At 47.4% G+C, this 24,132-nt stretch overlaps 1 protein-coding gene across 1 annotated transcript in view; it reads left to right on the top strand.

Annotated features, from left to right (window-relative positions):
- The first annotated feature begins 1,948 nt into the window (after nt 1-1,948).
- The window catches only part of CACNA1E (calcium voltage-gated channel subunit alpha1 E), a 660,165-nt gene continuing 637,981 nt past the window's right edge, over nt 1,949-24,132 (top strand). Inside the window, exons 1-4 of the mRNA XM_086694634.1 lie at nt 1,949-2,269; nt 4,222-4,391; nt 21,040-21,122; nt 21,271-21,716. The gene's annotated coding sequence lies outside the window, so the exon portion shown is untranslated. The remainder of the gene's footprint in view (nt 2,270-4,221; nt 4,392-21,039; nt 21,123-21,270; nt 21,717-24,132) is intronic.

Raw genomic sequence — 24,132 nt, forward strand, 5'->3', positions numbered from 1 at the left:
CACCTTTGGAGGATGTGAACATGATGTTACAAGGCGGGATGATGAGTGAGCGAAACAGACCCTCAAAAGATCACTAATAGAAGTAGTTATGAAGAGTCCAGTAGGAGGGCACCTGGGTAGCTCAGTCAGTTAAGTGTCCGACTTCGGCTCAGGTCACGATCTCATGGTTGGTGGGTTTGAGCCCAGTATTGGGCTCTGTGCTGACAGCCCAGAGCCTAGAGCCTGCTTCAGATTCTGTCTCCCTCTCTCTCTGCCCTTCCCCTGCTCATGCTCTGTTTCTCTGTCTCTCTCTCAAAAATAAACAAACATTAAGAGTCAAGTGGAGATCTAGGAGAAACGGAATTTGGGACACATGAAGGATTTGGTGGCAAGGACAGAAGACTGTAAGGAGAATGGGATGCAAAAGAGGGAAGTTCTTTCAGATGTTTGTCTTGTCTTGGGCATAAAGAAGAAACAAGATATTATTTTTCAGATTGGAATACTGGATTTTTGCTCTCAGGAACCAAGAGTTTCCTACTCGTTGAATAAATGGGTTTGTGGTTTCAGGGGAGCCCCATCCGGGAACAAAGAAGTCTTGCTCGGCTTCATGTTTTAAGTTGGGTTTAAAAAAAATCCATACCACGCTAATAATCAATAATCTTGAGAGCCTGGTTCTTGAGAAGGAAAAGGTTTTCTACTTTTCAAGAAGATTCCCTTTCTGTATCTAGAGCAAGGCTTGGGGGTCTGAGCATAGAGCAATGCGTTAAGCCATCATGCTGAGAATAGAGTCGTTGACACAAAGGAAGTACCTGTCCTGTAGAAATATTCATCTGGTGCCTAGAGGAGCTTAGAGCAAGACTCAGAAGGGATGAGAAGGGGGTGAGGCACTGTGTGCCCTGCCCACCAGCCACAGATGGGGGTGGGGGGGCAAGGTGGTGGAAACAGCTGAGATGGGGTGACAGGAAGTAGAAAGCAGATTTGGATCAGTGGGAGGAGAACCCCTTGTAGGTGTCTATACAGGGTATGCATGGCAGTGGAAATGCTGGCAGATTGTGTTTCAGCAGAGGGAGGGCCCGACACCATAGCCCTTGCTTCTTCTCCAGAACTTCCCAGGTGACGCCTGGGGGTGCATAAGTTGGCAGACAATTAAAAGCTAGCATGCCTGTTGAGGGGTGACTGGGTCAGGGGGACCCCTTGGCAGGGTCTCAGAGTAGACAGAGCTGGCGCCAGAGGGAAGGTGAGGCTGAACCCTGGTGGGGCAGGGGTACCAGGGCAGAGGGATGGCCAGACTGCCAGGAGTACTTGTTAGGCATGGTCTACATGGAGAGAGCAGGTCGTGAACATCAGAAACCCAGCTGGACAAGGGGTGGGAGAGGATGTGGCTTAGGGGTCAGCACAGGGGAAAGGCACTTAAAGGTTTTCATTCATAACAAGAGCAAAATGAGTCTCCAAAATATTAAGACCTGTGAAATAAGGCCGCCTGGGTGGCTCACTCAATCAAGCATCCAACTTCAGCTCAGGTCATGATCTCACGGTTCGTGGGTTTGAGCCCTGCATCGGGCTCTGCACTGACAGCTTGGAGCCTGCTTCAGATTCAGTGTCTCTCTCTGCCCCTTCCCCGTTTGTGCTCTGTCTCTGTCTCGCAAAAATCAATAAACATTAAAAAAAAAAAGATCTGTGGGGGTGCCTGGGTGGCTCAGTTGGTTAAGCAACTGACTGGCTCAGGTCACGATCTCGCAGTTTGCCATTCGTGGGTTTGAGCCCCGCGTCGGGCTCTGTGCTGACAGCTCAGAGCCTGGAGCTGCTTCAGATTCTGTGTCTCCCTCTCTCTCTGCCCCTTCCCTGCTCATGCTCTGTCTCAAAAACAAATAAACACTTAAAAGAAAACAACAACAAAAAGTTCTGTGAGATAAAATGAAGGGGTTGTAGTCTGGTCCCATTCTTCTCTGGGCTGGTCAGCTCCCTTCCGGAGCACTGGAGTCGTGCTGGGGTCTCACTGTGAGACTGACCTGTCGAACCAGACCCCGTTCAGACAGAAACTGCCACATGAGAGTAGGTAAGAAGAATCTAGAGCATGTAGTCTAGAGAAAAACAATTCAGGAGTGACACACTACTCAAGGTCCTCCACATTCCTGAGGGCAGACTCAGTGTGTGGACATTACAGGGAGAGAGATTTCAGCTTCAAACCCAAAAGAAATGTTTAATAATTCTGAGCGGGCGCTGGCTGAATCAGGACACAATGCATTCTCTGGAGCTGGTGTCTCCACGCAGAAGCCAGGACATTACTCAGGTAATTCAGGACATCTGCCTGGACAACCTTTAAAATGTCTTCCAACCTTAAGATTTTGTGACTTGGTGAGTGAAATTCTAATTTTATAATTTATGACTCAGGAGAGGCTCTTATTTTGAGTCAGAGTATCTGAGTAGTAAGGCCCCAGCTCCTTAGCGTCAGATAGCCCTGGCTTCTGAGACTGGCTTTGTCACCCACTAGCTGGGTGACCCTGGAAAATTTCTTCCACCTTTCTGAATCTCAGTTTTCTTGTCTATGAAATGGCAATACTTACCTGGTAGGCTTTTGTTGGCATTAAGTGAAAGAATACGATAAAAGATCAAAACAGCAGGTTGTGTGTGTGTGTGTATGGGGTGGGGGGAGGCAGAGAGAGAGAGAGAGAGAGAGAGAGAGAGAGAGAGAGAGAGGAAGAAAGTACAGGACCTTCGCCATGCTATAAAATCTCATTACTGCCTACTGGTTAATTTTTATCTTCATAAGACTAGCTTACAGAGCACTGGGTTTAAGGAAAAGGCGAAATAGACTCTGACATAGTATGCACAGATTCTGGCTTCAATCCTCTAACAGGGAAGGGGAGGGTCTGACCTGGGGAGGAAGGGGCAAGAGAAAGTCATCACCGGAGGGCTACAAATAGCCCTGGCCCTGTTCCTGGGTTTCCGGCCACTGGATGAGTATGGCCGTCTAGTTGCCCACCTTACAAGAGAGCGGTGGGCCCGGACAAGCCCCCTGCTTCCCCACGCTGACTGAGGTATGACACTGTATCTGGAACAACCCTCGTTTGTGAAGTGGGCAAGGTTTTGTTTTTTTTTTTAAAGCCTTCCCCACCTCTGTTCTGATACTTCTTCCCCCAGCCCCAACTTCCCCTTACTTTCTCCTGCCTAATTCCTCCTTCACAACTTAGTTCCTTAGAAACACCTCAGTTTGTCAGGGGGCCTGGGTGGCTCCGTCGGGTAAGTGTCCAACTCTTGATCTCGGCTCAGGTCATGACCTTATGGTTCATGAGAGCATGCCCCATGTGGGGCTCTGTGCTGAAGTGTGGCACCTGCTTGGGATTCTCCCTTCCTGTCTCTCAGCCCCTCCCCCTGCTCACGTGCCTGCTTTCTCTTTCTCTCTCTCTCTCAAAATAAATAAACTTAAAAAAGAAAGAAAGAAAGAAAGAAAGAAAGACCTCAGTTTGTTCACAAGGAGGTACAAGTGACTGAAAAGCTGAAACGGCCACCTCTCCTCAGGGACCTCTCTCCTCAGCGGACCCTACAGCATGGGTCGCCGTGGGAGTGAGTGCCGCTGGCACCACGCCAGTGTGTCCCTGCCCAGCTGACGGACTCTGGGCCAGGCCCTCACTGTCTTGAGCACTGGTGGATGGTGGTGAAAACCCAGGCTCAAAGCCTCGCCGGGGGTGGGGAGTGGCCCCCGCTGTTGGAGGAAGTGAGTGGGTCCTGCCTGCGGCCTCAAGCTGACTCAGTGATTCCTGGAAGGTGGTGATGTCATGGTGACATCGCAGTTCCCCACCCCAGCTCAAGTCAACAGGAGAGTTAGTGATGACCGTCTCTCATTGGCTCTGAGCTCTGAGGCCCCCAGTGACCAAGTCCCCCAGATCTTGCAGGCCGCTTAATGCCGCCTGCATTAATAAATCCCTTCTCCCAATTTCCACAGCTCAGGTCATCTGTCCCTACTGTGATCCCACATTCTGGGCAGCCTTGGGTGGTTTTAATCAGTTTGTCCCTTTCTTTTTCCATGTAAATAAATTCACAAATCATAAAAATCACTCCGGGCCAGGCCATGTGCCCTGGGGCTGGGGGAACAAGGAGACTCCGGCCGTGCCCGCCCAGAAACAGCAGTGAGGACGCGTACCCTTGTGTCTTTCTCCGGTTTCACATCTGCCCGTCTTCAACAATGTTGATAGCTCCGAAGGGTCAGGAGCTGTGTGCCTTGATTCCTTTTGTCTCCTCCAGGACTCCCGAATGGGGCTGAGCACGTGAGCCGCTAAAACTGCGTGTGGGGGAGCTAGCTCCCCATCTCATCCCGTCACATCGTGGAGGAAGGGGCGTCTGCAACAGGGGCCCTAAGGCTGGGGAAAGAGGAGATGCCTTTTGCTTCTGGAGGACGGGTGCCATGCTCAGAGGTAACTAAGTCCAGGTGTGGGTGTGGGAAAAACCTCGCTGGACTTGCCGGGGCCCGGGGTGCTTTCACGAAACCACTCCCTCCTCCCCTGTTCCCCAAAGACCCGACTCCTTGGGAGGCCGAGTGTCAGAGCCGCGTGCGTAAACTGGGTTCTTTGTCACCTGGAGTCTGAATTCCAGCGCCTCCTCGGCGGTTCCTCCCAGCCGGGTTCCAGCGGTTTTCAGGAGGCGGCCCGGCTGGCCTCACGCTGCCCGATGCTGCCTCCTGCAGGCGGTTCTGGGGCACAGCCCTCACGGCCGGGCTCTGAGCGCCTGCGGCCCAAGCCCGAACGGTGGCTTTTCATCACCTGAAGTTGTCAGGGCAGCTAATAGCCCATGAACGTGTAGAGAATGAGGCTTCTCCAAGTGAATTGGGTGTTGAAAGATACTGTGATAAATGGTGGAGGTAGCGAGGGTGACTGATGAAGATTCAAATCTGAAATGAGATGGTGGGGGTAGGGGTGAGGTGGCACAAGAAGGCACTAATGTGGACTGCGACCTTGCCATTTACATCGAGGCTCACGCCAATCTGAGAGGCAGGTGTTCTGAGCCCCTGCTTAATGAATGACGGAATCGAGTCTTAGAAAGGTTAAGTAACATGACCACGGTTACACAACAAGTAAATGGCGGGGCCAGGGCCTGAACTCAGTGACCCCATAGCTCTGTGACATCTGCTGTCCCATCACCCCATGCTAAGAGAGCAGAAGCCTGCCCAGGAGGAAGATCTCTTTATCTATGGTGTGAACGGGGTTCTTTGGAATGAAGATGAAATGTTAACAGCGTTCTCTTCACTAAGAGTTTTAGCCATAGCCTCTGTGATGGGATTTTAGGGATGCTGGGGAGATCTCCCCACCTGAAAACATCCCCCAACTTGCCCGTCACGTTGCCCAGAATTTCACTATAGGAGAGTCATTCCCTTGATTAGCATTGGCTGCACGGTACTCTCTTATTAACTGAAAACGTGATTCCTGGTGGCGGGGGGGGGGGGGGGGGGGGGGGGGGGGCTGGGGGGGAGGGGGTGGTGGCGGTGGAGGGTGTCACATGTTAAGCCCTTACATCTTACCTCAGTGGGGATTAGCTTGTCATTGTTTTATCCCTGTGATAGAGAATTGAAGGTGTGGGGAAAGTGGAGGACAAGAATATCTTTGTCCCCAACTACGTGCTTCATCTTCTCCCCCCATTATGCTTCTTTCTTTGACATCACATGGGCCCAGCCATCTTCAAGGTGTCTGTCACTCCTCCATCTAATTGGTCATGCAGTCGAACCTGGCTTACCTCTTAAGTGGTGCTTGACTCTTTTCCTGTGCACACCCCCCAAGTTGATCTCTGGTCAGATTGTTTCTGGCTTGTTCCTGGCTCTGGGCCTTTAATTGAACCTGGGGCAGCAGTAGAAGAGAGCTTTCCAGAATGCAAATCTGATAATGCTGCACCTCCTCTTAAGACCTTCCTCATTGCTTAAGGAGTGCAGACTCCTTAGTATTTTCTACCAGCCCCTCAGGACCTCAGTGCTACCCCTCTCTCTAGCACCAGTTCTGTCTCATCTCTGTACATTCCTCCTCCATCCCATTTCTGCTTCATTATCAAACACTTTTCCTTTGTTACCTCGAATGTTCATTCACATCTTCATGCCTTTGTCCATGCTTTGTTTTTGTCCGGAAAGCCTTTCCTCTTCGGTGGTCTCAGCTGGCCACTTCCTGGTGAAGCCATCCCTGATTCTCACCCCCAACCCCCCAGGAGGAGGTGTTTTTATGTCTGTGTCTCCTCCGTGAAGCCTGGATACATAAATGAACGAGTGAATGAGTAAATGGAGTCAGCTGATGAGTGGCCTGTCCGTTTCAAAGGATTTTTGAAACGAATACAAACCGTGGCTGCATTTGTGAATGTTGCCGTGATGCATGGAACGTGTATGTGTGTGCATTGGTGGGCTACAATGGCTCTGTTATGATAAGTGATTTGATGGGCCTTGAACTTACACAAGCAGAATAGTTTCAGAACATTGCCATGGAGACAGATGAGGCCTCAAGCAGCAGGGTACCACTTAGGCAGTGACAGATTTTACAGAAAATGGACTTAGATACACCTTTCTTGTCAAAAAAAATCCCCCAGCTAATGGGAAGAGTGCTTCAAGGCAGAATGAAACCTTGCACCCCAACGAATAAAAAGCCCCTGAAGTTAGGAAAACAGGAAGTAACAGGGTAGGAAGAAGGTAAATTCTTAACGATAGACCTAGAGCAAAGGACCAAAAAAAGAGAGTGAGGAGGCTGAAGCCCTACCATGATGTTGGAGTTCCAGATGTTATCAGAAAATGAACAGAGGAAGAAGATGTTTCAAATATATAATTGCGTTAAAGAATATAAGGAAGGAATCCTGTTGTGCGGTGTGATGAGATATCACAGAGAATATTCAGGACTGGAGAAAACTTGTCCCTGGGGCTTTGGCAAGTTATTAATCATTTATGACATAACTAGAAATAACATCTTCCAATTCTCCCTAATCTGTAGAGAATGACCTTTCCTGCCCGGTCGAAATGTGTTCATTCAAGGACTAGTTCAAATGACGCCTCTGCGAGTAAAGCCTTTCCTGAGTCTCCAGGCAGGGCTAACAACTTTCTCGATGTGGCTCCTTGGGGCTGCTCTTCTCTCTGTTTATTGCACCCACCACTCTGACAGTTGCCAAATGATTGTTTTCTATTTCCATCATTCCTTCTCCTTCTGTTAATTGGCAGGTTACTCTAATAAGGAGCTTTCCCATTTTCTGTGTTTGTTTATAGATTTATTTTAGTAAGGGCTCTCATTTTATTCAGTAGATTGTATTCCATTGCCAACCTTGTTTATCTTGATACTCTGACCGTCTCAGACACGGCCAGTGTTCCTTCCAGGATGCTCCCACATCCTTCTGACACGCCCCCATCATCTCAGCACTTGTTGGCAGTCTGATACAACAACATGACTCAGATTCATCTTGTACTTTTCCTGCTGCAGCCTGGATTACCCCTTTCCCCAGGGAGAACTGCTTCCTTTCAGTGGAGGATGGTGTTTAGGAATCAAGATCTGGCCACCTAGTGTGTTTATTGTTAGTGGGGTGTCATTGCTTCTAGACCCTTTTGGTGGAGGGAGCTAGGAAATACATGTATGTGTATGCACAAATATGTATATACACATACTGGAACCTGTAGCTATTTCTATATATCCCTGTATTTATATACTTAAAAAAATAAGCTGATGTTTATACATCCAATTCCATTCCATGTTCATGGTTCTTTATTGTTCTCTCCCTCTTTATGTTTGCAATTCCTTTCTCAACCTGGCTCTCATTATCCTCAATGTGTACCTGTTTGCTCAATACGATTACTTATTTGCTTAATACAATCAATCTCCCAATCATACCAGCTGTATCTTTTACCTCCACTCCCTGCCCCCACCCTCCAGCATCCTGTGTCCTTGGGCACCAGTAGGTATGCCATCCAAGGGCCTCCACAGGGAAGCCCTCTCCTGCTGTCAGTACCTGGTGGGGCCATGGTGCCGACTATTCCATGCCAGAAAGGGAAGAGGAAAGGAAGGAAAAGGAAGAAAAAGTCTGTGCTGATTGCTTTAACTGAAAGCTAAAAGGAGGGAAAAAGAGATGCCATTTCACCTAATCAGCAAGTGCTTTATCAAGTATTGATTAGTAAGAAAGCACGGATGGATGCATATGGCATGTATGAACTGGTAATAAATTTTGCTTTAATAAATCATCCAATTATTTATGTTTAAACACATTGTTGTTGTCCCTGTCTTCACAAATGCCATATAACCTTGTAGATGGAGTGGAAAACATAAAATAGCACTGATAGGTCAAAGAAACGTCCAAAGGGCAATTCACAGTTGGTACAGACCTCAAGATAGGGACTTCTCTTAGAATTCTGTAGACAAAGTTAAAAAAAAATTATCCTCTAAAGTTGAAACCCACAACAATCAACTTCAAATGAAATAAGATTAACAACCTTTGGGCGGAATCATCTTGGAAGATAACTTGTAATTGTCTACTGGATACAACCAGGGTGCTTTCCAAATCTCCGCCAAAGAGACTGGAGACCCTTCCAAAACCCATCTGTGTAGTTACTCATTTACCACCTGTCATGTTGATGTCTACTGGGTTTCTTCTCTGCAAAGGTATCATTTCTCTCTTTGGAATTCTGTGTTAGTCTGCTAACTACTGGGGGATATAACAGGGAAGAAAACACAGTCCTCATGCTCGGCAAGTTCATGGTCTGATTGGAGAGACAGACCAGTAACCAGGCCATTTCAGTACATGGGCTAAGTCCCTTGAGAGGAGTGAGCACCCAGCTCTGACTTCGTGGAAGATATATGGAAAGGTTTCTCAGAAGAAGTGCCATCTAAGCTGAGATTTGAAGGACTGCTAGGAGTTAGCTAAGAGAAGGGTGTGGGAGAAAGGCAGAAAGGAGAGAATATTATAGGATGAGGGGCCACATGTTCTAAGATCTGAAAAAATGAGAGAGCATGGAAGGCTTAGGGAGTGGCAAGTGGCTCAGTGTGGCTGGAATACCAAATTTGCAGGGGAATGGGGGATATGAGGGATATGAGACTGAGGAGCTATGTAGGGCCAGAATCATCAGAGGTCTTGGGACCCGTATTTTGGCATTGGACTTCATCCTGGAGAAAAGGAGACATCCCTCAAAGGTTTTAGGCAGGTATGTGATGTGATCATAGTCCCATTTTAGAAAACCCCTCTGGCTGTGTGCAGTGAGTTAGTCAACTTGAGGTTAAGGGCACAGTCCCCACAAGTCTGCCCTCACTTCAGACACCAGCCCCAGGTTCAGGGTCCCCAGGATCACCTTTTCTTCATAGCATCTGGCTGCAAATTCAAGGGTTCTCATGACTACCCTCACAGTTGATAATCTGATATTTAGGAAAGTGTTATACTTAGGAGTACACTTTTATTATAATAAACAGATATAAATTGGACTTAGTCAAGGATATAATTAATTGGAATCAGGAGGGTTCCAAACATGAAGCTTCTAGGCCCTCAGGATGCATTACTTCCCAGCATCTCTACATGCATAGGCACAAGTATTGCCAACCATGTTAGTTCATGCAAGCTTTAGTAAGGGAGCACTGTCAGGGTGGAGCCCAGCGTGGGACTCGATCCTATGAACGAGCCCTAATGACTGTAGGATCATGACCTAAGCTGAAATCCAAGAGTCAGACGCTTAACTGACTTAACCGACTGAGCCACCCAGACACCCCTAGAGTTTTAATTGAGGCTTCATTACCTAGTCATGGTTGATTGCATAATAACTTACATGGTTGAACTTAAGCTCCAGGCTACTTCCCCTCCCTGAAGGTCAGGCTGTCACATGGCCCAAAGCCCCACCCACAATCACTTGGTTGGTCTTTCAGACTCAGCCAGCCCCACTCTGACTCATCTCATGAGCATAAATGAGGGCCCAACGTTGAATAACAAAGACACTCCTCTTGCTGTGAAAATTGCAAGTTTAGGGATTTCCTCCTAGGAACCCAGACAAAGGGTAGATCTTTAGGTGACGCCAAATTTCTTACTGTGCACTGTGGTGTGGCAGTTAGATCGGATGAAAGTCTGAAAACAGGAAAACCAGTTAAGTGGTTGCTGCAGAAATCCAAGAAAGAGAACATGATGGCCTAGGCCCAGGAAGAACAGAGAGGATGGAAAAAAGTAAAGCGGTTTTGATACATTAAGAATAGAATGTCAATACTTGGTGTTTGACTGGGTAAGGAGGTTGAGGGCTGGGGAGGAGACAAGGACTATGGCACAGGTGTCCTGGGCAAATAGCTGGTTTAGGGCTGCTGTTTGCCAATATCTCTTGGCTTCTTGTTTTCCGGATCAATCAGCCTAGCACGATGCTTGGCACATAATAAACATTTAGCAAATATCTGTTGAGTTAAAAAAAAAAAATGAATGAATGGTCCCATCTTCCAGCAAAAGAGGAAGAGACTGCTGTAAGGGTGCAAGCCATGTTCAACACATGTTTATTGTGCCCTTCTGAACTAGGGCCACAAATTAGCTCACCCAGTTTCTGCAACTGGACATTTCCACCTTCCATGTGGGATGTGTCCTAGGATTGCTTAAGTATGTGTGTGTGTATGTGTGTAATAAGGGGAGTTTCTTTGCAAGTTGTGAATCTTATTGTTTATTTGAAAGCTGGACACACGTTGTACTGTATTGGAGAGCCTTGAAGAGGGGTATGTGTTTGCCTGGAACAGAACTAGGATGAGTGTTGAGAGGAACGTTCTTTCCCCTCTCTTCATGTTTCCATACAGAGGGAGTTTGATTAGGATAATACTCTTGGCTTCTCTCTGTCCCTTCCTCTCTTCTCCCTAGTGGTTTAACAATTTAATGAGCTTGGGAAAAGGCACTGAGGGTACCTGGCTCAGTTTCTCCCTGACTCTCAGAATCTGTCTGCCTCCAGAGAGTATAGGTTATCATCAGCTTTCCGCTGGGCACTCGGCTTTGTGGAGCAGGCTCCACAGTGACTCATCCTGGAGGCAGGGTTCGGAAGCCACTCTTACTGTGTACCTAAGTCACACTTCCTGGACCAGGTTTAGTATTACTAAATTCATGGAAGAGGAATGGTATTTGTTTCACACTCTCTCCAACACTGTGCTCCCAGCAAAAGAGCGGAAGTCGCTTCCATGACCTGTACCCCGTCCCCTGCCCTGATTCCCTGGGTATTGGTTTTATGGCTCCCTTACAGCCTGAGTTCCTGTTTGCATTAGCTTGGGCCGCCATAACAAAATACTGGGGAGCGTAACAACAGAAATGCATTTTCTCACAGCTCTGGAGTCATTGGGCTTGGTTTCTGGTAAGGCCTCTCTTCCCGGCTTGCAGACAGCCATCTTCTTGCTGGGTCCTCCGGACATGGCCTGTTTTCTGTGCACAGTCAGACAGACAGAAAGGTCACCAGGAGCTCTCCCTTTTCTTATTGGACCCCAGTTCTATGGAATCAGGGCCCCACCCTTATGACTTCACTTAACCTTAATTAATTCCTGAAAGTCTGTATCTCCAAATATAGTCATATTGGGGGTTAGGATTTCAATATATGGATTTTGGTGGTGGTGGTGGTGGGAAATGTAACAGTCCATAACACTGTTCTTTTAAAGGGCTTTCCCATCTTCTTTCATGATTAGGACATAGTTATATAGACTATATATAAATGTGAGAATTACTGGATTGTAATTTCAAACTGGTTTTAAGAACCATGAGCCCGGCGCTCAATAATTGCTGTTTGATGCCTTCAGGAATGTGATGCTTAGGTTTTGTGTAATATTGGTGTCAGTTGACTTTGGGCATAACACCAAGGGTCATGGATGATATATCGGCCCTTTGGATGATAGTATCGGCTGCACCCAGGTGCATCTGAGGAATTTTCCGCTGCTGACTGGCGGGTGCTGTTTGTTATGTCACAAAAGTCCTCCAAGACTGAATGGTTTAAAGCTGGGGACAAAAATCACCTTTAGAAGATTGTTCCTGTCTTATTCCCATGTCATTCCTGAAAAGTTCATGCGGCTCATTATGGGTTGTTGTGGTGTTAAAAGGGATGAGTTTCTGAATTGGGAAAAATACTAGTATGTGGAAGGAAGGGCTTAAATATTTAAAACTATAAAATGTCATCAAAGTTATTCTGATCTGGGCTTTAGAAGTCACCCCGTCTTCTCTCATGATATTGGCAGGCAATGCAATGTTGATATAGCTCCAAAGAATTTGCTAGCCTCTCTGGGCAGCATCCTCTCTGTTGGAAGGCCACAGCCTTGGAATGAGAGCTCCAATGCTGGTCACAGACAGCCCATGTCTTGGGACACAGCTTTAAGGGAGGTCTCAGTGGTGCCAGGTGACAGAAGCGAGAGCAGAGGCTGTGGAGCAGGCAGAACTTAGTTCCAATTCTGCCTCTGCTGTTGAAACTTTCAGCACATAACTTTACCTCTCCAAGCTTCTCTGAGCTGCTGTTTTCTGTTCTGTAAAATGGGAATAACACCACAGAATACCGTTATCAGGATCAAACAAGATGGTGTACTTAGGTGTGCACCATGCCTTGTTGACATTAACGTGTGAGATCCTTTCTCTCAGACCAATCTGATTGCGTTGGGAACTACATGTCTTGGTGCCCACTTGTTAATGATGTTCATTTTCTCCACAAGACCTGCTCTGACCTCCAGAACCCTGTGGAAGGTCTCTTCCAGACTCTCCACCTTATCACCTGCCAGGCTCATATCCTGTTTGCTGAGTGAGCTTTCTGTCTGAATCTGCATTGTACTTCCTCAGCTAGACTGGCCTCTCTTTCACAGCCTCTCTTTCATATCTGGTTTATGTTTCATTTTCGAATCCTAGCACAATGCCTCTTTGCACATAGCACTGCTCAAAAAATAGGGATTGGCTGATATTTCGCCTACTTTTGTCTCCTCAACATTGCCCCAGGGTCATGAGCTGAACTCAGACTACTACATAAGGCGTTACTACAAAGTAACAACATGTTTATTCCTTTATCTGTTTATCTAGCAGCCCAACCATGACTCACACATCCAAATGAGGCTGCTGCCTTATAAGGAGGCACTTTGAAGGCTATTATTCCAAGGAGCCTGCCACCTCCCGAAGCATTTTTAGAACTCCTGCTTTGAATCACTACCAGTGTCAAGATGGTGAATCCTCACACCTCCTGGGAGCAGTTATTTTTGGAAACAATGAAAGTCAGGTTGGCCAAGTTTGGTAAGTATGGTCCTTCAGGGGGTGGGTGGGTGTGGAGAAGGAGGCAACCTGGGCATTTCTAATGTGTCAAGCACTTTGCATTCACTCTTATTTTATTCTTAATAACATTTCTGTGAGGCAGGTGTTATTATTACCTCCATTTTACAGACAAGGAGTCTGAGGCATAAAGTGCACATTCTCTATACAGGAATATCGTGGCTTCCCCCCTCCCTGCCCCCATTACTAAGCTAGCATTAGGAGGCCAGGAAGCAGGCAGGACAGACATACTTAAGTGACCTTTCTATACCCAGGCAGAGACGAGGAACAGGGGCGTCTTATCTAAAGACAACAAAGCCAAGAACAGTGACATTTGAACTGGTGGGGGCGGGGAAGTTAAGGGCAATGCAGAAACCCTGGAGGAGAGGGGAAATGGGTCCATGCAAGCACCTGTAGGGCATCTCTAGGAGAGATCAGACAAGAGGGGACAGGACTGACTGGTCCAGGACTGGGGACTCATGAGCAGGAGAAGGATGGTCACCAGAATTCCTAGCTCAAGGAATTCCCTTTGTGCCTCTCTTTTTCACTTTTTAAACATGGTGTTCATGGGGCGCCTGGGTGGCTCAGTCGGTTAAGCGTCCGACTTCAGCTCAGGTCATGATCTCTCTGCTGGGGAGTTCAAGCCCCACTTCAGGCTCTGAGCTGTCAGCACAGCTAACAAGCTGAAGCCTGCTTCCGATTCTGTGTCTCCCTCTCTCTCTGCCCCTCCCCCGTTCATGCTCTGTCTCTCTCTGTCTCAAAAATAAATAAATGTTAAAAAAAATTAAAAAAAAAAAATTAAAAATAAACATGGTGTTCATGTTTGCTGACTGAAAGAAGGGCTCGAGTTCATTGTGGAAAACTTGGAAAATACAGAGGAGTATAAAGAAGATAAAAACGATCTGTAGGTGACCCCTCCTCCCCAAGATCTCAGGCTTTGGTAAGACACAGCCACTGAGCCCATCAGCGCACACGAGGTTATTTATAAGCTCCTGGCTTCTCACCCACCCACTCCCCTCTCTGCTTGGGCTTGGGAGGCCTGGGGCCAGGACATTCCCTTGCAGCCTACACAGGCTGCTATATAAAGTCCTGCTCTTCTAGGGGCTGGATCAGGACGTTCCTTATCTCTTTGCAGCAGGGTTCTGATAATGCGCCCAGTTGGCTGGCACTCTGAGCCGAGCCTGGGCTCTGGCTGCTGCTACTGGGGCCTCCAGCCCCCCCATGGTTGTCTGTGCTGGTTCCCGCTGAGACTTGGCCAAAGACACTAACTGAAACCTTCAATGTAGCAAGTTGTTTGCTCGTTGCATTAAAGGGCAGTTGCCAGACAGCTGAGTTGAACTGGATGGGTTTGGCATGAGTGACGGGTGTGTCCAGCACATGCAAGATCCATGGTCAGTGTCCCCCTCCTGAAGCAGCTGTGCCTAACCCCCACTCTCCCAGCCCCCGCCCTGATTTCCCTCTCCTTCCTCTTCATTAGTGCTTGGCTCAGAATTTTCTTCTTCCATATGGCTTCTGCAGGCAAAGGCCTTCCATGGCTGGTGGCCTGCCTGTCTCTGTTCCAGAATTCCGGGCTGGACTTCTCCCTAATCGATGGTGGACCATAGCAAACGTCCTCTCTCTGCCTGGAAAATAAGTTTTGCCAAAGGAAGTAGAACCATCTTATTGCTACAAGTTGGGGCAGAGGGGAGTCAAGAGAGACATCCTGAAAAAATGCATAGGCTTTTGCATTTGCATTTGCATAGAAGGTGGAGGAGGGACTGCAAAGTATTCCCTAAACTGAGAAGGCACTTTGAGACTGAAAACACGAAAGGAGGCCACGCCATACAGTTGATATAGACTTTTATTCAGGGTAACTTACTGATGGGGGTGGGGGGGCCGGGGAATCAGGCAGATGGTGATCCGGCTGCAGAGTTATTCTCTGCGAAATCTGGACCTTAATCTACAGATTTTATAGAACGAGGGAATGTGCCGAAGGACACTATAGTGAGACCAAAGGGTTTGCATGCACCTAATTGACATCTAACATTTAATTAGATCTCACGGCACCACCTGTGTATCAAGAAAGGGAGAGATACGTTACCTTGAGCAGACTTACAGAGGGCCAAAGCTAGCCTCCCTCCATCTCAGCCTTGGTAGGCATTTTAAGGCATGTATATTAATCTCCTAGGGGCCCTGGAACACATGGAGGGGGGGTGGGGTCAGTGAACAAGATAGAGGGTAAAGATGGGCTCAGTAGTGTTTGCTTTCCTATAGTGTTAAATCAGACACAACCAGTGTGAAATCCTAGCTCCTTCGCTTAAAAGGATGTGTGATCTTAAGCAAGTTATGTATCTCCTTTGAGGCTGAGTTTTCTCATCTTTAAGATGTAGAGTATGATATCTCTAAGAACTCCTGCAAAAATGAAATAAGAGGTCATGTATAAAACACGGGAAACATATTTTAGGTGGTATTATGATAGTTATTACAATTTTTGTTAATATTTTTATTTATGATCATTTGGATAAGAGAGAAGTGATGGCTTCTGTTTTCCCCTTTTAGATTCAACAGAGAAATTCTTGACCTTGGTTCTTAAGAAACCTGTTTAAGCAAAAAAGATACATGTTTCCATTGATATTTAAATGAGGTTTTTCAAGTTCTGAGAGAATCCTCTCTATTTTTTTACACTTTTTTTTGAGAGAGAGGGAGAATGTGTGAGTGGGAGGGAGGCGGGGGGGTGGGGGGAGAAAGAGAAAGAGAGAGAGAGAGAGAGAGAGAGAGAGAGAGAGAGAGAGTCTTAACCAGGCTCCACGCTCAGCCTAGAGCCCAACATGGGGCTCGATCCCACAACCATGAGATCATGACCTGAGCCAAAACCAACAGTCAGCCACTTAACCGAGTCATCCAGGTGCCCCCTTAGAGAATCCTTTCAAAGCAACATCTGGGCCCTGAGGAGGTCCTGGTTCACCTTTGTATTGGCCTGTGAGAATCAGTCAACTTTATACAAAAGGGAAAGTCATTGTACTTATGGCTTAGTCTAAATTTAGTAGCAAAACATTCCTGCTATAGGGGTGCCTGGGTGGCTCAGTTGGTTAAGCGTCCGACTTCAGCTCAGGTCATGATCTCTCTGCTGGGGAGTTCAAGCCCCACTTCAGGCTCTGAGCTGTCAGCACAGCTAACAAGCTGAAGCCTGCTTCCGATTCTGTGTCTCCCTCTCTCTCTGCCCCTCTCCTGTTCATACTGTGTCTCTTTCTCCCAGAAATAAGTAAATGTTAAAAAAATAAAAATAAAAAAACCCACATCCCTGCTGTAAGCTACAAGGGACATCACAATGGAATGATTACATATGAAATATCAATAGTGAAAATATAACTTATGAGAACATAAAAGATACAATTAAAGCAGTGTCCAGAGAAGAATGCATAGTGAGACTCTTTGTGTCAACCTGACCTGGCCATAGGATCAGGGCCCACATAGGACCCAGCTATTCTGTCAGACATTATTCTGAGTGTTTCTGTAGGGTGTTTGTGGGTGAGATTAACATATGCATTGGCAAACTGAGCAAAGCAGATTGTTCTCCCCAGTATGGGTGGGCCCCATCCAATCTGTTGAAGGCTTGACTAGAATAAAAGGTGAAGAAAGAATTCTTTCTCTCTGACTGCCTGTCTTTGAGCTGGGACATCATCCTCTTCTGCCTTTGGACTTGTACTTGTACTAGAACTCACACCTCCAGTGCTCCTGGGGCTCCAGCTTGCTGTCTGCCAATCTTGGGACTTCTCAGTCTCTGTAATTGCGTGTGCCAAGTCCTTAGAATAAATTTCTTTTATATATTTCTTTTTAATTTTTTTAAATATTTATTTATTTTTGAGAGTCAGAGAGAGACAGAGCATGAGCAGGGGAGGGGCAGAGAGAGAGGGAGACACAGAATCCAAAGCAGGCTCCAGGCTCCAAGCTATCAGCACAGAACCCAATGTGGGGCTCGAACTCACATACTGCGAGATCATGACCTGAGGGGAAGTCGGATGCTTAACTGACTGAGCCACCCAGGTGCCCATAAATTTGTTTTATATTGATATAAATCAGTATCCTATTGATTCTGTTTCTCTGGAGAACCCTGACTAATACACATAGTCTAATAATAAATTAATAAAAAATTAAACAGGAATGAAAAATGAAATACGCATCCCACTGAAGTAGTTAGAAAAAAGGCCATAAACCTAAGGAAAGCAGAAGGAAGAAATTAATAAATGTTAAAGCAGAAATGAATAAATTATAAAACAACATTTTTATAATTAATAAATTATAACAAGTCGCTAATAACTAAATTTAAAGCTAATTCTTTTTTTTTTTTTTAGTTTATTTATTTATTTTGCCAGAGAGAGAGAGAGAGAGAGAAGACACATGCACATGCTTGAGCAGGTAAGGGACGGGCGGAGGAGAGGGAGAGAATCCCAAGCAGGCTCCACGCCCAGCCCAGAGCTCCACTCGGGACTCGATGTCATGACTGTGAGATCATGACCTGAACCAAATCAAGAGCTGGTCGCTTAACTGACTGAGCCACCCAGGCGCCCTAAAGCTAATTCTTTTAAAAAGCAATAAGATTTATAAGATTTATAAAATGTCGGCTAGGGGTGCCTGGGTGACTCAGTCAATTGAGTGTCCAACTCTTGATCTCAGCTCAGGTCTTGATCTTAGGGTTATGAGTTCAAGCCCCGCAGTGGGCTTCATGCTGGGTGTGAAGCCTGTATAAAAAAGGAAAAAGAAGAGAATTATAAATTGTCAGATAACTTTGTCAAGAGAAAAGAAGGAAATAGCCACAAAAAAAGAAATGCTAAGGGGATAACAACCACAGAGGAATAGAATTAAAAGAAACCTTAGAGACTATATTACTCAACTCCATGTAAATACATTTAAAAACTTGTGTTGTAAAAAAAACCTGACGTTACTCAAAGAGAGCTCTGGCCTTTCTCCTTGGCTCCTGGGAGATAAGCTCCAGGACCTTGGAATGTCCTGCCTGATAAGAATGTCTTTCTTTACTGGGATGGGGGGGGGGGCCCTCAGGCCACACGAAACAGTTTAACAATGTGATTCAGGACAGGAGCTTTGGGTTACATGCTATTCACTCTATCCCTGCTCTGCTGTAAACGTCAGCTCCATGGGCAGTCAGTCCCATCTTGTGGTTGAGCTCCAGGAGAAACTCTGGACACTCAGGTGAGCTTCCCTAGCTGTCACTACTCTGTATGGTTGCATGTGCCCGCTGGGGAGAGCAGTGCTGTCCGTGGGTCCATCAGGAAGGCTGGAGGCTCAGTGCTCAGAAGTTCCCTGGACTCTGCCTGGCGCATCTTGCACCTCTTTCCTTGGCTGGCGTTAATCCTTTCACTGTAATGAACTGTAACGACGAGTACAACAGCTTCCAGTGAGTTCTGTGGGTCCTTCTAGCAAACTGTCAAACCTGAGGGTGGTCTTCGGAAACCCCTAAGTTTGTAAAGCCTGATATATTGGATAGTTTTCTGAAAAAATATAATTCTCCTCAATCTGAATCAACATCATAGTCAATGACATATTCAATGTTAGTTTTGCCTTAGTTAACCTACAAATTAAAAGAAATCGCAATAAAACAAGTAGTTCATATGGAAAAAGAAGGTGAAAAGTGAATGGGAAACTAGCCCTAGATGCTATAATGCATATTATAAAGCTACAGTAATTAAAATAGTGTAGGACATCTTGCAGTTGGAACAAAATAGGAAATCCAGAAATAGACCAAAACCTATTGGGAATTTAGTTTATGATAATGGTAGCATTTCAAATCATTGGGAAAAAAGATGAATTATTCAATAAATAGTGTGGAGACAACTGAGTAGCCATCTGGAAAAAAATTAAGTTGGATCTATACCTCACTTCTTATATCAGGAAACATACCAGGAAAGTTCAGTGATTTAAATTTTTTCAAGTGCAATAAGAAACTGTGGGAGATTATGAAGCAATCTAGGCCTGAGCCTGGGTGGCTCAGACGGTTAAGTGTCCGACTTCAACTCAGGTCATGATCTCATGGTTCGTGGGTTCGAGCCCCACATCGGTCTCTGTGCTGACAGCTTGGAGCCTGGGGCCCGCTTCAGATTCTGTGTCTCCCTCTCTCTCTGCCCCTCCCCCACTCACACTCCCTCTCTCCCAAAAATAAATAAACATTAAAAAAAGAAGTAATCTAATAACTATTTTGGAATGGGGAAGAAGTTTCAAAGTATGACATAAGATACAAAAGTCATAAGGAAAAAAATGGATAACTTCTGCATTAAAAATTATGTATGGAAAGCCAGCAAGCAAATTCTACAGAGGAATGCTAAACCAGGAAAAATATGGTGATACATAATAATACATATAAAGACCTTTCACTAGTCAATAAGAAAAATGACCATATAATAAGAAAATAGGCAAAAGATACGAACAGAGAGTTCACGGAAAAGGAAACAAATGATTTTATAAAAGGATGCTTCATATTACGTGTAATAAGAGATATTATAAAATAAAACTACAGAGAAATAGCATTTACTGTTTTCCACGTACCAAATTGACAAAGATAAAAAAATTTATACATTCTGCTGGTACAGGCCTGGGGAACAGAAAGTCTTATATGTTGCTTATGGGATGTTGAATCTGTGCAACATTTATGGATGGCAAAAAGTCACAAACATATATACCAGTTGGCTAATGTTCTGCTTCTAGGAATTTATCCTAATCACTTTTGGACAAAATAAAGTATGTACAAAGTTATTCATTGCAGCATTGTTTGTAAGAGTAAAATATTCGAAACCACCAAAATGTCCATCCAAGAAGGATCATCTGAATAAATTATGGTGCACTGAGCCAATGGAATACTATGCAACCCTGAAATAGACCAAGGAAACTCTTTATGTACTAAGAGGGGAATGAGCTACAGATCCACTAGGAAGTGAAAACGATAAGGTGTAGAACTATTATGTGCAAAGCAGTGCATATCGTTTCCGTAAAAGAGGAAAGAAAAGAACATCCATTACAGTGAGAGCTCCTATGTGTTGTTTAAGCTCACCCCCATCCTATGAAGAAGGTACTATGATTGTGTCATGCTCTGCAGATGGGGGTAACTGGGGTACAGAGAGGCTGCCCAAGGTCATGTATCAGTTGGTATTGGGCAGTGCTGGGTCTCAAACTCAGGCAGTCTGGCTCCAAGGTTTGTCCTCTTCCCACGTGCCATGTTTCTTTATATGGATGCATGTGCATATTTGCATATTCATAAGCGATCTCTGGTGGCTAAGGGAAAGATATGAGAGTATATAGTGTATTTCACTGTATTCCCTTTTGTGCATTTGGCTATTGGACCATGTGGAGTATTATCTACTAATACATTTAAAACAATTACATTTCTGATTGGGAACAGAGTTCAGGGGAGGGGATATATCGCACAGGACCCAGGTTCCCTGAGGCAGATATAAAGTTCCATCCCGGGTACCAAGAACTGAGTGTCTCTGCCTGCCATGCTGGGGAAACCACATAGCCTCAGTATGACTCGAATCCCTCATGGGGCCTTCGTAACAGTGGTGGGTGGAGGTGAGCAAGGAGATGCCCAGGTCTTGCCTAGTGGAGGGCTGAACCAGCCTGCCCTGCCTCATGCTGAGTTTGGGTCCAAGATCACAGAGGTGGGCATCAGATGGGCATCAGGCTGGGCCCTCTACTTGGGTCTCTACTGTGATCTGAGGTGAGACATGTCTTCCCATATGCCCCCTACGACAGAAGTTTGCTTGATTTTTGCCTGAGGGCTATCAGCACTGTCTGGCCAGGCTTGCTTGACAACCTCAGGGCAGGGGGGATGGGGCAAGGTCTATTTTTGGTGGTGCAGATGTTTCTGCACAGGAAAGTATCCTTGGGAACAGAGGTGGTGCTGTGCAGAGGCGAGCCTTCAGGGTTTCAAGTGCTTGGACCTCGCCCAGCTCTGGGTAAGTGGCCTGCATAACTGTGCTGGGGCATCACCAGCAGCCAAAGAAGGAGGGGCTGTGGGGCTGGAGAGGCTCTTGCTTCCAACATCCGCTCACCCGGAGAAGATTTCCTTTCTCTGCCTGTTCCTTTCCTTTTGCCTGGGCTCAGCCGGGTGCCGGGAATTGAGATGGTGTCAGGTGACAAGAGGCCACCTTCCCCGCAGCTGGCCTCCTCCTCAGGCTGTGATGAAGTGGTCAGAATACCTGCAACGTCCACACAACCACGATGAACGCAGACTCCCCAGCAACCACAATTGCAGCCACCACACTGTAGGGCCGTATGACCAACATCAGCAATCGCTACGGTAAACTGCAGCAAGCACACAAGCACACAACAGCAGTCGCAACCACACCATCTGCGCGACCACACAACACCCACACAAGCACCGCGACCTGCAGCAACCACTGCGTCAGTGGCCATTTATCAACTCTGTCTCATGTTCCGACTTGAGACCCGGAAAGGGGGTCTGCCATGCCTCCCGAGACAGATCAGCAGAGACCTGGGAGGCTTCTCGGACCTTTGGGTGGGAATGAGCCGGTGGGAACTTGGATCAGGTGAGTGGGGTTTATGATGTGGCCTCCTCTGTCTCTGAGGGGAGGTGTGGCCCCTTGAGGACTTCCAAGTCAACTTGGCTCTAAGCCCTAGAGGAGGGGGCATCTTTCTCACTCCCTTTCCTGAAAGACGGGGGCACCTGTCTTATTTTCCTTCCTGGGGACCCCCTGTGATGCTCAGTGCTGAACTCTGAGCATAAATGGTACTTTCTGATTGGAGGGGATGGGACCGAGCAGCCACCTTTCCTCTCATTACGGAGTCCTATTTCCCGTGCATCACTGGAAGGAGTGGGCCTCTGGTCATTTGAAAACCAGTCTCCGCGAGGGGGATGGAGGCAGCAAGTTCTTGACCAGAACCTGCCACGTACCATCAGCACAATCCCATAGAAAGCCTCTTTTTTTTTTAAGTTTAATTTTGAGAGAGAGAGAGAGAGAGACAGAAAGAGAGAGAGAGAGAGACAGAGACAGAGCATGAGCTGGGAAGCAGCCAGAGAGAGGGAGACAGAATCTGAAGCAGGCTCCAGGATCCGAGCTGTCAGCACAGAGCCCCATGAGGGGCTCGAACTCATGAGAGGTGAGATCATGACCTGAGCTGAAGCCAGATGCTTAACTGACTGAGCCACCCAGGCTCCCGAGAGTCTCTGTTCTATACAGCCCAGCACTGGTGCTGGCTGTCCAGCTCAGTGAAAGGCATGGTCGAGATAGGACTGTGCACAGAGAAACTATTCAGACTCTCAAGGCAGCTGGTGCCCTGATGGAGGGAGTGCCACTGACAGCCACGGCCACAGTGCCTGGGGAGGGGCACGCTGATGCTTGGGGCTCTGAGGAAGGCTTCCCAGAGAAGGTAGAGCTTGATCCTGCTGTAAAGGAAGGATTTCACTCACCCAATAGAGAGAAAGAGAAGGCATTCCAGGAAGAAGAACAACATGAGCAAAAGCCCAGAGGCCTTATGAAATTTGGTGGAGTCACTGAGTGGTGGGAGGTAGGAGGGCAGGAAGGAGGACGTAGGAAGGCGGAGGAGGTCAGAGGCTGAAGGGGGAGCATCTTGGGATGCGTAGTCCTGTGGGCAATGGAGACACTGAAGGTTTTTCTGAGAGATGGGCAGCAACATATACCAGGCAGCATCCCAGGATGACTTTTTAGCGGCCCTGTGTGGGCGGCTAGCGTGTTGTGCTTAAGGGTGTTCTGGGAGAAACAGGTTAGGTGCAGTGAGAGGCTGGGACTTGGACTCAGTATCCCCAGTGGGAGTGGAAGGTAGGGTAGGAGTGGGCAGGAAGGACACGAGAGAATAGACAGGGTCTCACAGCAGCCTGGGTTCGGGCAGGGTGAGTCAAGGATGATGGCTCCAAGGGATGGTGTTTGGGCTACTGAATGGGGGGTACTCAGTTCATGGGGAGAGACGCTGTGCTTGTGCAGTGCTGGAGGTAGGGCTGTGACCGTGGGGGGAAGTCCAGGAGGCGGCTGGCTATGCAGCCCAGAAGAAAGGAGTGATGTGGGGTGCAGTTAGGTGGCGACAGCTGGAAGAGAAGGGACCAGGGGTGAAAGAGTGCCAGAGAGAGAAAAGCAGAGGGGCGGGTAGAGAACCGGGACCCAGCTGCAGGCACAGGAAAGAGTGTGAGAGTCTGAGGCCGAGGGGAGGTGAGGGGGAACCATGGCCAGAAGCCTCAGTCTGGAGAGTGAGGCTCCAGCTGCCTGGGTGCCACAGAGGCTCCCTCTCGCTTCAGTGCCTTCCCCCCGACTGCCTTCTGCTTCATGGCAAATGTCCGCTCCCTATGTGGTCACACTTGTTTACCTGTCTGTGCGGCCCACTTCCCCAGGAGCCCTGAGAAGGCTGTACCTCTGTGTCCAGTGAAGGAAAGAACTTACCTGGCAGGTGGGACAGGCCCCGAGGTCTGGGTGATATGTGTGCCCCTGGGGATGTCTGAGTGGCAGACACTTGTCAGGAAGCAGGCCGTCCCTCTTGGCCAGAATGCTCTTTCTCTCCTGGGCTGCTCGGACAGCAGCTTCCTTTTCCTAGGTACCTGCTAGGTACTGGGTGGGCACGGTGGGGCGAGTCCAGTGACAAACTGGGCACAGCCACCTCATGGTTCTTTTCGGTTTCTGCTTCCTGCTAGGGGCCCAAGATGAAATCAAGGGGGAAGAGAGAGGAAGGCGGGCAAGGCAGAGAGTTCACGTGCTAGGAGAGCCCTGAGGACCTAGATATGGCCACAGAGGGGGAGCAGGGGTGGGAGGAAGAAGGAATTTTCAGAAGAAGAGAGCAGGAAGTAGGTTTGAGTCAGTTTGAAGTTTGAAGTCAGTCCCGAGAGGAAGCGGGGGGACGGCAGCCTCGTGTGTGGGGTGGACAGCCCAAGCCCAGGCAGATAGGTGACAGGGAGGGACAGGGCGGGGCCAACGGAAGACCTGCAGCGTCTGCTGAGGA

This window comes from Puma concolor, chromosome E4 (genome assembly GCF_028749965.1).
Source record: "Puma concolor isolate L17-30 chromosome E4, mPumCon1.1.hap2, whole genome shotgun sequence".
NCBI lineage: Eukaryota > Metazoa > Chordata > Mammalia > Carnivora > Felidae > Puma > Puma concolor.